Genomic DNA, 14483 nt, shown 5'->3' on the forward strand with positions numbered 1-14483 from the left:
ATTTAATTATTTGGACTCTACTAGGTCCACTAGTGTTTAACTAATTCAACACTTGAATTAATTTAATTTAGTCCATAATAATGTTAATGAAAATCACAATTTTCAAATACATTATTCACTTGGCCAACTTTTAATTTAGGAACACTTCCATAAATTAAAATTTACATTTCTCTCATAGAAGTCATACTTCTATTTTTCTTTACGCTTATAAACTCATTTATAAGCCGTTCAACACATTGAACTATTTTCTCCTTTATAGAAGTCATACTTCTAATTTTCCTTACGCTTATAAACTCCTTTATAAGCTGTTCGACACTTTGAACTATTTTTACTTCTCAACGGGATCTAGAAAGCTAGTACTTGTGTGGCCCTCAATGGTTCATTGATACGACTAGCCGTGGGTTCACATCTCCATGTGATTCGGACTAAACATGTCCTTATATGAGCATACCTCAATTGCTCCATTCTTACTTATCAACTCCTTGATAATAAGAACGTCAGAACTCAAGTCTGATAGTGTACCCAACCAATCATGTTAAACGCCTAGCAGCATCGCTTACATGATTCCATTGGTATCAAATGATAGTGCCTACAAGAACCATTCAATTATGGTTAGCGTACAGTACGGTCCCTTCAACTCATATATCCCGACCGATTCGACAACCATTGGTTTATCGAGAGTTGTCAATGAATCGATACTATGTGTCATGCTGTAGTTGTATCGATGGTGTAATCTATGTAACCCCTTTCATAATTACCACCATACTCTGATCAGAGATTTCAACCTACATACACATGAGAACACATAGGATATCCATACCCGAAAGTAAGCGGTGAATCCCCGACTACAATGCATCGACTCCTATTTGTTTCGACAGAACACCCAACCTTGCCACCTGATGACCCCATGAGAGTCGGTAAACAAGTCAAAGTGTAATTCTAGCACATAGAGTCTCAATGTTGTCCCGGGTCATAAGGACTAATGGTGTACAACCATAAACTAGGACTTTTCCACTCGATAAGTGAGAACCACTTGGATAGTCCTTTTATGGAGGGTTGTTCAGTGCACTCTACCAGGAGCACCTATCTGCATGCTTGGACATCACAATGTCCCCTACCAATGAAACATGGTACTCACATCGCAGATACTAGTCTCGAACTCTAGCGGCCTATATCCTTCTTAGTGGCGGCTGAATCGACTAGGAACCGTTTAGAATATACAGTATTCCAAATATGAGTTTCATGATACTCATCATATGAGCATCTCATATTCTTTCTACTATTTGTATATTCAAGGGCTTTATCTATGCAACTAGCATGGGTATACAGATAAAGATGTGCCAAAATAATAATTTTAGATATTATTAAAATAAAGACTGCTTATACGTAGAGTTTCATTGTGAACACTCGGCCAACACTTGGCTCGACGGGCACCTACTCTAACAGCATTATCATTCCTCCAACTAAAATTTGCATGATTTCGCTAACCTGGATTGTAATTTTGAGAAAATGATTCAAAATTTGGCCTTTTGAAATTGTTCAAAACATTGGCTTGTTCATGGAGTCATTCTTTAAAAGAGGGCAAAGTGGGACAATCTTTTGTAAAATGATCACTTGTATCGCAGATGTGACACACAATTTCTTGAGCAGATTTTAATTGACCATTATTTTTCAATTCAAGTGCCTCAACTTTTTTTGCCAAAGAGGTAAATCTAGCTTGAAGATCATGTTCATCTTTGAGAGTGTACATACCTCCACCAGATGTAGGAGATTGAATCTTGTTTGATGGTTCGATTGTACATATAGTGTCCCAATTTTGAGCATTTTCAGCTAATGAATCGAGATACTCAATTGCCTCGTTTGGATCTTTATCTTCAAATGTTCCATTACACATAAATTCAACCATTGGCCTATCTTTAGGTGTTAAGCCTTCATAAAATTGAGAAACAGCCCTCCAAATTTCAAAACCATGATGTGGACAAAGATTAAGCAATTCTTTGTATCTATCCCAACACTGATAAAAAGTTTCTTCTTTTTTTTGAGTGAAAGTGATGATTTGTCTTTTGAAAGAATTTGTTCTATGCGATGGAAAAAACTTTTTCAAAAATTGTTGTTGCAATTCATCCCAAGTTCGAATGGATACCGATCTAAGATTTTGTAGCCAAGTTTTAGCTTTATCTTTTAAAGAAAAAGGAAAATGCTTAAGTCGAATGGTGTTCATGCTACAATTTAGATCATTACATGTGTTGCACACTTCTTCAAACTCTCGTAAATGCATGTATGATTTTCAGAATCTAAGACATGAAAGTTGGGTAAAAGTTGGATAATACCAGGCTTAAAATTGAAATGAGATGCATCAGGGGGAAAAACTAGACATGAAGGTGCACTAGTACGTGTAGGATTCATGTGATCTCTAAGTGTTCTTCGTCTATCATGATCATGTTGAGATTGAATTTCATCTTCATTTTCTTGGATGGGTTCTTCCGCCATGTTTTGTAAAAATAAAGGGTTATTTCGAATGAGTCGATCACTAAGTGTACGTGACCAAATGCTCATGCAAATGCAAATGCAAATGCAAAAGAATAAAAACACACAAAAGCAATAAAAATTCAAATAAAGAAAAATAAACTATAAAGGAAAATAAATAGACTTGAAATTAAATTATACTTCCCCGGCAACGGCGCCAAAAACATGTTGCGACTCTGATTGTTGCACTCCCAAGAGCAGGTTGTCCACAAGTAGTATAATTCGGTGAGTCCGATATCGTATCCACAGAGAAGCTAAGGTAATTACAAGTCCACTACAATGTCTTTTTGTTTTGTTTTGTTTTTGTTCTTTTTAATTTTAATTGTTTGAATCTTTAATGGGTAAATTTTAATTGTTTCAAATTTTAATTTAAGTATTTGAGATTAAAGGATCCACTATTGGTATTTTAATAAAGTTAACATTAATGAACAATAATGAAATCCACTTAATAAAATGGTTCCAATATATTAAATAATCATATTTATATAATGTTATATATTATTATCTTATAAGTATATAATATATATAACAAAACTTATAAATGTGGTCAAGTATTTATTGTGCTATATATATTTGTAAACACTAAATCAAGGTTCCCACTTTAAATGGTTGGTAAAACCAAACTAACATTTAAAAGGTACAAGAAATTAATATTATGATATATTTATATATAGTAATCAAGGTTCCCACTTTAAATGGTTGGTAAAACCAAACTAACATTTAAATGGTACCAAGAAATTAATATTATAATATATTCATATATAATAAATCAAGGTAATACCAAACTAACATTTAAATGGTTCCAAGAATTTAGTGTAACATATAGCAACAATAAATCAAAACTCCCACTTATAAGTAGGGTATAAAACTGCTTAAAGAAATAAATATAACATAAACAATAAATAATGATTAAATAATATAAAACATAGATTCTTACCTTTTAGTAACTTTATTATCATGCCAAGAGTTTCACCTTTTCATCTCAACTTTAGTAAGTCAGCTATTCATTATTCAAAGTGTAAAACTTTGAAAATGAAATTAACATGATAATTATATTTAAATGAAGAAATAAAGGAAAAATATAGATAGAAATATTATGAACCCAAAGGTTTGTTCATAGAATGAGGGATATCTCAATACATTACAATGCACCCCTATTTATAGCCAAATTTGGGGAGACAACCACAAATAAAATATTATTTTTTACACAAAAGTCTTCATTGGTGTTCCAAGATATTATATTATATTACACATCACTTTTGAAAATCTTCTTCTCCGAATTTGCTTCTTCACATAAAAAGAAACATGTGGATAATTAGTTGTCTAGTTGTGGTATTTTTTTCAAACCATTTGACAAAGTAATTTGAGAGATATGATCAAAATTCTAGAGCATGATAAAATTGCCGCTCCTTTGTTAACTTTATTTGTTGCTTAATTTGATCCCACTTGTGAGAAGATTTTTATCTCATGCTTGCCATCAATATTGTAGATATTAACATCAACTTTTTACAGGTCCAAGAATCATCTTAATCCCATTTGAAACTCTAAGTTTATTCTTGTTTTATCGAACCTGTAAAAAATAGTAAAAAATTGTAATTACACAACAACTTATATTTTATACAATTTATTATAAAACATATAATATTTAAACATTTAATAAAACAAAAACTATATATTTATATTATAAAACATTTAATTAATGTACAATTTTTATGTTTATCACCTAGCAGAGCCTTGAGCACAAATTATGATATTTTAATAATTATGCATCATGTTCATGATTTTTATGGAATTACGATAAATACGTTGCATGCTTGGTTTAAAAGAAAAGGTACGCATATGCTTGTTTTTATTAAGTGATGAAAATGATGATATTTTTGAAAGATGTGATTTGGTTGTGGCTGACGATGTATATGTATACGATGACATGAGATATGATGAGCTGAGGCCCGGGCTCAGTGGGCGGGTAATTCTATCGCTGATGTCCCCTGCCGCCGGGTACCACGATTTTATAGATGGATCCATCGGATAGAGCTGATACGATAGAGCTGTACGAAAGTCACAACTAATGAACTGAATTCAATTAATAAAATGTTTAAGTTTATGTTGATACGATGAGCTGTTTTGACACGTATATGATGACATGAAATGACATGCTTAAATACAATATGATTTTACTCGACACGTTTACAAATATGATGACATGAGATGACATGCTTTGACATGATATGATTTTACTGGACACGTTTACGTTATGCTTTTAAGTTCATGAAATATATGTTGAATATGATATTTTTCACTGCTGTGTGCTATGTATATGTACTTGTTATTAACGGTACATGTGTGTTAAGTCTTTAGACTCACTAGGCGTGTGTGATGTAGGTGAGCTTGTTATTGAGAGGACTGGAGGTGCTGAACACTGTGTAGATAGACCTGTTGGGGTGACACGACCCGAGGACCACATGTTTTCCGCATTTTTTTATGAGATTTGAGATGATATGAACATTTTGATTCGCTGGTTTTGATACGCTGATGATTTTCACAATTTTATCGTTTACGTTTACGCACTATTTTTATTGTCAAATACTTATGATCATTTTTAAATGTTATTTCGAATATGCGAGCTTTTCTTAAAAAAAAATATTTCCGCACTTTTATAATGGTAGACGTTTCATGGCATCTCCGCCAAAGACTAGGCATGTCCGCCCAAAAACTAGGCACATCAGCCCAAAGACTAGGCACCTCCGCCCATAACTCTTCACATAACATATGCTTAATTATAAATCAATAGAATAAGCATATCAATCTCAGAAATTTCAATATATCGAGGCAATGACAATTAAGTATGTGATTTTGGGAAACTCAAGTTAAATCAAACTCGAGTTGTGAAATCGCGGATCAACATTGATTTATACATTTCTCTTCTCGGTCTGACGAAGTCGAAGTATCGAATTCAAATCTGTCCATACTCAATCTGGCAATGACAATATTGAATAGGCACAATATCAATATACACTCTCAAATCAATACTAGATATAATCAGAACTCAATCAAATTCTGTTTCAACGGCATAACTTCACAATAACGATATACCCAGCAATACCATATCAATCAGATATCGATCCCAACATCTCATAATCAATAATAATACAAATATGATATCAAATCTCAATCAAATCAACTCTGAAAATCATAACAATTTCATATGATATTTGTTCTTCAATCCGGTTTCGATTATACGATGTCTACTATGTAAGGAACATCGTATATGAATCATATCTGATTCGGGCAGTATCATAATTTCAAATCATATAAAAAACATAAGAAACTTACGTCCAGTTGAAGCTCTCGTCGAAAGAAACTCAGTACTGAAGTCGGATAAAAAATCAGACGGATGGATTTTTCTCAAATCAAATTCTAGATTCACAAACTTGAAACTTCTCCCGGGAGCTTCTTTCTTTTTCTTGCTAACTAAAGGAATCGAATATATATATATATATATATATATATATATATATATATATATATATATCCTGCATGTCCAAGGCTAGGTGGCTTCCTCTTGGTGCAGCACGTCTCGCGCATATGCGCGAGACACTATGTCTCGGCTTGTAGCATCATAGCAACTCACGCATATGCACGCCCTCGTCCAGCGCATATGCGCGAGGTTCTTGCAACTCTCTGCCACCCTCCCGCATATGCACGAGTCCAGGTCGCGCATATGCGCGAGGTTCTCTGCCTACCTCGCGCATATGCGCCCAGCTGGGTCCCACATATGCGCGAGGTGCTCAGTCCTCACACATAACATTTTTTATTTTCATCTATCCCGGTCTGATCCGTTCCGTATAAAATCACATCTCAATTATTAATAAATCATTTCAAGTTACAATAATCAAAATCTCGGGCATTACACAAGTAATCTCTTTAAGGTCTAAGGGTAAATTGGAAAAGTTAGGGTTTCAGAGGGCAAAATGGTCATTTTACACCTAAAAAAATGTTAGACGTCCTGACAGTGCCCTGAATGATGTAATAAATGTTAAAATATTTATTTTGAAATATTGTGAAATTTTATGATGTAAAACGGTAAATGCTAGAAGTTGTGTTGTATACTTGGTTTAAAGGAAATTGATATTATTGCATATATTTTTATAAATTGATGGAAACAAGGAAAAATGTTTTTAAACAAGTGAATTAATTGTGACAATAAGGAAATGGGAATTCGTGAGGGAAGAGGTCCTAGTGGAACCTGTTCATAGGACAAAGCTCTGTGGGAACCCAACGACCTAATTTCCATCGAGAGGATATGATGATATGTAAAGCCATGGCTCAGTTGAGAGGTAAAAGTATCGCTGATGTCTCCATCGATTATAGGCCAATGTACATAACGAAAATATATTTTTATTAAAAATATTTTCACTGTTACATGTAAATGTTTATGTACTAATTGTTATCATGGCTAAATTTTGCTTAGTCAATAGACTCACTAGGTGTGAATGATGCATGTGAGAATAATTTTGATGATGTTGGAGGAATTGATGGTCGAACTAGCTAGACTGATGATACACATAACCCGAGGACCTTTGCTAGTTTTCTTCATTAGGATTACTTTAAAGATTTTATAACTTTTATGCTTTTGAGAAGATTTAGGATTTTTTCTATTTTAAAAATGCGAGTTTTAGGTTTGGTTTGGCGGTTTAAAAAAATTCTATTATATTTTAAGAAAACAAGTAGTAGACGTTTCAGTTGGTATCAAAGCCAGGTTCTTGCAAAGGGTTGTGCCACTGCCAGTTCCAGAAAACCCTGTAGTCAAGCCTCAATTTTGTAAGTTTAAATACTTTAAATGATTTATGATGGTACCTGCATGTTTACATGGTTTATATGCTTAAGTTACATATTTAAAAGCTTTTTGAAGTTAATTGATATTTATGCTTAAAGTTGCTCAAAAAGGGATTTTTATATGCTGCATGATTAGAAGGTTATATTTAAATGCATGTTGGTTATGTTTAGAATTTGGAAAACGATCAGATATAATGTCTCCTAGACGTGCACCTAGTATTGGTAGGAAAGCTGAGACTCATGAGGATCGTAGAGAAAATGCACCCCCACCTCCAAATGGTAGTGTTGCTACTCTTGTTCTAGAGGGTATGACACGTTTCTTTTAGCAGCAGACTCCTCTTTGGTGGGAAGGAGCGGAACATGGTATCAATCTAGCTAACCTCACTTGTGTGCAATTGAAGAAAACCTTCTATGATAAGTATTTTACTATCGACATCTTAGGACGCTTGAAGATGGTTGAATTCATTAGGAGGTTTGATAAGGGTTGTCACTTTGTGCCCCTCGTTTCTAGAGACGCTGCTGCGAAACTAAGGCACTTCTTGGATGGACTTATACCTACTATACGCTATGATGTGATGTTGATGCAACTGGCTGATTATGCTGTTGCCACTGCTTGTGCTTTCCATGATGAGCAAACCTCAAAGGATATTGATTTTGAGATGCAGTGCAAGAGGCAACATCACCAGCATAATTCTCAACCGAATAAGGGGCAATTTACGGGGCCTCTTGAAGCTCAAAGGCGGAAAATTTGTCCTGAAGAAACCGAGGAAACAGAAGCTACCAGAGTTTGGAGCCCAAAAACCTAAAGAGAGGCCACTGTGCAAAGAATGCAATCGCCCAGACTTTTTCAAGTGCATGTAGGGAACATACAAGTGTTTTATTTGCAAGGAAGAAAGATATAAAGCCATGGATTGCCCAAAGAAGAAAGGACCCACTGTTGGCAGAGCTTATGTTATGCATGTTGAGGAGGCAAAAGTATAGCCAGACACGAATCTGATTATTGGTAACCTTGTTGTGTTAGGATCGGTTGGAAGTGAAAAAATATTTAGAATGAAGAGTTGAATAAACACTTGAAAATTTTCACAACTTTTCGATAGATGAATAAGTTTAGTCATAAACTTAATTCAAGAATCTTGTTGTCAATGTCAATTAGGTAACTTAATAAAAGTGCGGAAATAACTGAAAGACAGATATATAGAATATAACCGATAAGAAAGAACACAAGATTTTTGAACGTTCGGAGATTTCAATAACTCCTACGTCACCCTTTCTATCTCGAATATAGGGTATTCACTAAAAGAATTTGATTTATGCAAAGATTTGTACAAACCCCTTTCAGTTAGGATTTAACACTGCCAATACTGAAACTCTTAGTATCAATACAATTTATCAGTACTCAACTGATGTGTAACTTCTTAGCACAACTGATCTCTACAAGATCGAATTATACAACAATGAGTGTTTGTGCTTTATGCTCAAGTATAGCCTGAAAGCTATGAGTATGTATACTAAGCATGAGCTTTCGAGAGCTTTTAAACTTGAAGGAATATACGCAGAGTTCTTGACTATATTTCTTGATAACTTGGGCAATCTTTGCAACTTAATTCGTTTCGCTTCACCTAATCTTCTCGGCTATTTATAGGCTTTGCTTCCAATGGTAACAATGAATGCATTTTGAATCTTTATATCCGTTGTATAGCAATGTCAACATTCTTCTGAATGTCGTATACTGTAACTTTTTTGAAATGCGGCGTTCCCACTATGCGTTACAGTCTGCTTTTGTACAATTGTCGGCTGATAGTTACGTTCCTTAACTGATGACATGTAAAGCTGATCAGTTGACTTCTTTAGCCTATAGGATTAACTGATTGTCAGTTGGCAGCTTAGTTCAGTTAGCTCTGCCCAGTTCAATTAGCTCTACTCACTTCAGTTGCCTTGAATTATATACGCATTAATCTTATGTTCGGGCAACTATCAGTTTACAAATTCTCCATTCAGTTGCCTTGAATTATATACTCCGAAACTATCCAAAAAAATTTCCATTTTAGGTGTTTGACAAAATTTATAATTTACAAACTGATCAAACTGAACTCTTCGTAGATAAAATAATCTTTTATTGTTAACTCTTTCAATGTACAGATTTGTACAAAGAATGAAATAATAAAAAAAATTTGAATGAAGAATCTTCTTTGGTGTACTGATTCGTTCAAGGATTAAAAGAATAGCTAACTGAGAAATCTGCCAAAACTTTCAACTGAATAAAGATGTCGTCTTCCAATTGATCTGGACTTCTTCATATCTTTTCCCTTTTATCACCTGGTCCATGATCAGTTGATTGACTAGTTCTCTTCTTAGATAGCTTATGTCATTCTTCCTAGGTCGCTTCTTAGATAGCTTCTGTTGTTCCTCCTCTTCCCCCTTTTTGTCAAATTCAACAACCTTGTTGGATAACGCACGGACTTCCAATGTGACATTAAATATTACATTCATTATTTGTTCTTGCATTAGATCCATTCTATTTGTCACTACTGTTTGCAAAAAATTCAATGCGATTTTTTAACATGTCTTGAGTCTGGAAATGAGCTTGAACCGTCACTTGGTCTTTCTTTAATTGAAGTAGTTGGAGAAATAAGGAAGTGATATCCTTTGTAACCTGGTGTAGGTTCTTCATTGTATTCTCCTTCATAGAATAAATCTTCAAAGTGTGCAGCAATTGAATTGACTTGATATCAGAAATACATGAAATGAAATGGAGTAGGTTGGACTGAATGTCTTCTCTCATGGAATCACTAGTCATTGGTATATGAGGAGACAGAGCTTCAGATGATTGTGGTTCTTGCTCCTTGTCTTCTTCAATAAAGATTACGAAGGCCCTATTTGTTGATTTAGTCTATTTGTTGATTTAGTCACAACCGTAACCATTCTGGAACAATTTCTTCAACTACTTCATATTGAACTTCTGGAGGAGGAGTGAAAATCTGAACAGCAGTTGAGCAGGTATGCTCTTCAGTTGGTTTATTAGCTGATACTTTAGTCGACTCTTCAGTTGGTTCTAAGTACAACTGACTCACTTCAGTTTCAGCTTGAACTACTTATCCAGCTTGACTTTAACAAAATGCTCATGAGACATGTCCAGCTTGGTTTTTGGTTGCTGAACATTTTTGGCAATGAAGATCTTGAATTTGGATGACTTCTCAAAAAGTTCATCCACCAAACCTTTGTTCTTCATAAGGTAGCTGAGCGGCACAACAAAACCTTTGGACAGTTTGGAGGACTGAAGCATGTTCTTGAGGATATTGAAAATGATAGTTGACCACTTCAGTCTCCGTCTAGCTATGACAGCAGTCATTGCTTGAAACTTTCAAGGGTCAGGGTAGCAAACGAGCCTGCGTTGGCGAGCAAACCACAATATCAGCCAATAACTGAATCTCTGGCTTTAGTTCTTTCTTTGGATCACAAAATTTGATTTTCCGTACATCAGCATATAGAAGTGTCTGCATCTCCTCAACATCAGAAGTCTTCACTTCAGAAAAGTGAGCCAAGCTATCGGAAGGTAGTTGGAAGAGATTGCTGAAGAAGTATTCTTCAATGATCAGCAACTGACTGTTGACGGTTGTTGTGATTTTTTCCGTCAGCAGAAATGAAGCTATTAGCATAAAGATCATGAATCTCCTTGGGATAAATTTCTTGAGATGATAATCCCAGGAATTGCTTGAGTCCAGCTGCTTCCAGCTTGAGAAAGACATTCTTGACAGCTTCCTCCTTGACAGATAGGACTGAGTCAAAATCAATAGCCATTGCATTAAGAATGTATGAGGGAACTTGACTTGCCATTGCTGAAAATTTGGATATCTGCGTGGAAGAAAAGCTCTATGTTTGATTTGCTCTGAGAGTGAAATGCATGTAGGAAACGAAAAGAAGCGGGGTCATTTCTTATGTTGGTGATTATTCGAATTTTTGGACACGTGTCAGTCCAAAATGAATTGATTTTAAAAACATGTGTACTTAGTGTGTAATCAGTGAATAAAAAATGTTTGGACTACGTGGGGCCACGTGATTGATTACTATTCAATGATAAAAAATAAACTGCATAATTTAACAGTCCCATCATTTATTATGGAATACTTGTCGATTAGTCAGTTAACTTATATGATAAGATCAGTTAGGTCAATAATTGAGTGATTAGTTGGGAACTGAATCAGTTCAATTGAAGATCGACTGACGAATGTCTTATCAGTTAACTAATCGATGTTCCCCCTAAACAAATGCATATAAGTAAAAGAGAGTAAGAGATTCTCATCCTGAATAAATCAATTGCATTCTGTTAACTGATGTCTCTTTGTCTTCTTTTGCTTCCTCAGTTAGAGTCTTTCTATAAATAAGATCAACCACATCAGATACAGAATATTTACACAAATAATAACAATTAAGCAAAGATAGATAAACCAAGAAATTCCAACAATCCTAATCCTGCAGCAATACTTCTATGCGTGGAGAGTTGGAGGAGAGACATCGAAGATTATGTCTTTGAAAGAGTCATGTCCACCTGGACGAAGATACATGACTTGTAGACCATCCAAAAAGATTGATTAGTTGCTACTGATAAACAAAAGGAAACTGAAATCAAGTATAAGAGGCGTCTCAACGTCATTCACACTTCAGACCTTGTAACTGATGAAGGTCTTTACTACTTGATGCTTATCAAGGAGCAGTTAGTGCTATGAAGAATTGCCTCTAGTTGGATGTCCTTTTGGCTAGAAGCCATTGAAAGGGAACTGAATCATGTAATAGCAGAAAGATATTATCAATAAAATTGTTATTCTGATTCATTGTTATTTTCTTTCGGCACACTAACTGATAACAGTTTACTAACTGATTAAAAACGTAAATAGTATAAAGTAAAGTCAACGATTTCCTCTAAAATATGTTGCAAAAAAAATTATTTATCCTTGAAAGATGAATCATCAGATATAATAAATGCATCTCTGCAGAATACTCGAAGCTTATCTATAAAGAAGAGTGAAGTTAGTCAACAGATAAGTTACATATTTCAGCAAATATCACATAATGGACGCTTCAAGCAATTCACAGCAGACAGACATTGCTGAGGAATTGAAGCAATCCATTGAGGCTACTGGAAAGCTGAAAATAGAAAATCTTGTCTTTGAGAAGACGATGTCAACATGGACTAAAATTCAGGAGTTGGAGTCTTCTAGAGAGGATGAGTTGGTTGTCACTCGAAGGCAAGTGGCAACTGAGAATAAGTATGTGTGGCGTCTATGCATTGCTCATGCTTCAGATATCTTCACAAATGAAGGTGTCTATCATCTGATGCTTCTCAAGGAGCAAAGGACTCTGAGAAACATTGTTATATCAGATGAATTCACAAGACTGCCACTGGAAAGTTATCCGCATGGATGAGGTCCTGGCTGAATTCAATAGAATGAAATAAACAATGTAATATCTACTCGTTCCAGTCAAATAAAAGTTTGTTTCAATCAATGTTTGTGTATCCTTTACTTCTTTAATTACTTGTGTATCCTAACTGATACTAATTGAAAGATAATTAGTAACAATTGAAAAATACTAACTGGCACAAAAAATTGACATATCAATTCAACTAATATTAAGACAAATCAATTAAACCAAGAATATTACCAAAGTAATAAAACTTAGTCTCGGGTAATGGCTTGCTGAACATGTCAGCTGCTTGTTGTTCAGTTGAAATGTACTCTAGCCTTATTGCCTTCTTTAGAGCATGATCTCTGATGAAGTGATTTCTGACATCGATGTGTTTGGTTATAGAGTGAAGAACTATATTGTATGTAACTACAATCGTGATTCTATTGTCACAGAAGATTGATGATTCTTCTGCAATGACTCCATAATCCTTCAGTTGTTGCTGAATCCAGAGCAGTTGAGCGCAACAACTTCCAGAAGCTAGATATTCTGCTTCATTTTTGGAAGTTGCGATGGATGTTTGCTTCTTGCTGAACCATTAAATCAGTTTGCCTCCTAGAAACTGACATGATCCACTGGTGCTTTTACGATCAAGCTTACTTCCAGCATAATATGCATCTGAATAGCCAATAAATTGAAATATGAGTCCTTAGCATACCATATGCCCACATTTTGTGTGCCTTTAAGATATTTCAATATGCGTTTGGCAGCTGAAAAGTGTGATTTCTTAGGATCTGCCTGAAATCTAGCAAACATTCAAATAACAAATACAATATTAGGACGACTAGTAGTTAGATATAATAAAGAACCTATTAAACATCTGTAGAGTTCCGTCTCAACTGATATTCCCCTTTCATTTTTATCTAATTTAATCAATGAGATTATGTGAGTACTTGCAGCTAAACATGTCTCCATGACAAATTTCTTAAGCAGTTCATTTGTGTATTTGGTCTGACTGATAAAACTATCAGTTTCTAGTTGCTTCACTTGCAGACCAAGAAAGAACCTCAGTTCACCTATCATACTCATCTAAAATTTTTCCAACATTAACTTGGCAAATTTCTCACATAATTTGGGGTTCGTTGACCCACAAATAATATCATCAACATATATTTGCATAAGTAAAATATGATCATTCTTTGAAAATTTGAACAAGGTCTTATCAATTGATCCAACAGTAAAATCGTGATCAGTTATAAATTTTGAAAGTGTTTTATACCAAGCTCTTGGAGCTTTTTTAAGACTATATAGAACTTTGTTCAAATGATAAACATTTTTAGGAAGAGAGTGATTAACAAAACCTGGTGGTTGTTCAACAAATACTTCTTCCTGCAACTGACCATTTAAGAATGAACTCTTGACATCCATTTTGTAGACATTGAAGTCTTTGAGTGAGGCATAAGCAAGGAACATTCTAATGGCCTCCAGTCTTGCAACTGGTGCATATGTTTCATCGTAATCAAATCCTTCTTCTTGCATGTATCTTTGAGCTACAAGCCTTGTTTTATTGCGCACAACTGAACCTTATTCATTCAGTTTGTTCCTATAGACCCACTTTGTACCTATAATGGTTTTAGACATTGGTCTTGGAACTAAGTTCCATATATTGTTATGGGTAAATTGATTTAGCTCTTCTTGCATAGCATTTATCCAGTTAGGAT

The 14483-nt window shown here is 34.6% G+C and overlaps 1 non-coding gene across 1 annotated transcript; it reads left to right on the forward strand.

The window, feature by feature from the left end:
- Window positions 1–1964: 1964 nt before the first annotated feature.
- Window positions 1965–2073, forward strand: LOC140833223 (small nucleolar RNA R71). The gene has a single exon (XR_012118355.1). It is a non-coding gene; the product is annotated as a small nucleolar RNA R71 (small nucleolar RNA).
- The last annotated feature ends 12410 nt before the right edge of the window (window positions 2074–14483 follow it).

The sequence above is a fragment of the Primulina eburnea genome, chromosome 5 (genome assembly GCF_022965805.1).
Source record: "Primulina eburnea isolate SZY01 chromosome 5, ASM2296580v1, whole genome shotgun sequence".
NCBI lineage: Eukaryota > Viridiplantae > Streptophyta > Magnoliopsida > Lamiales > Gesneriaceae > Primulina > Primulina eburnea.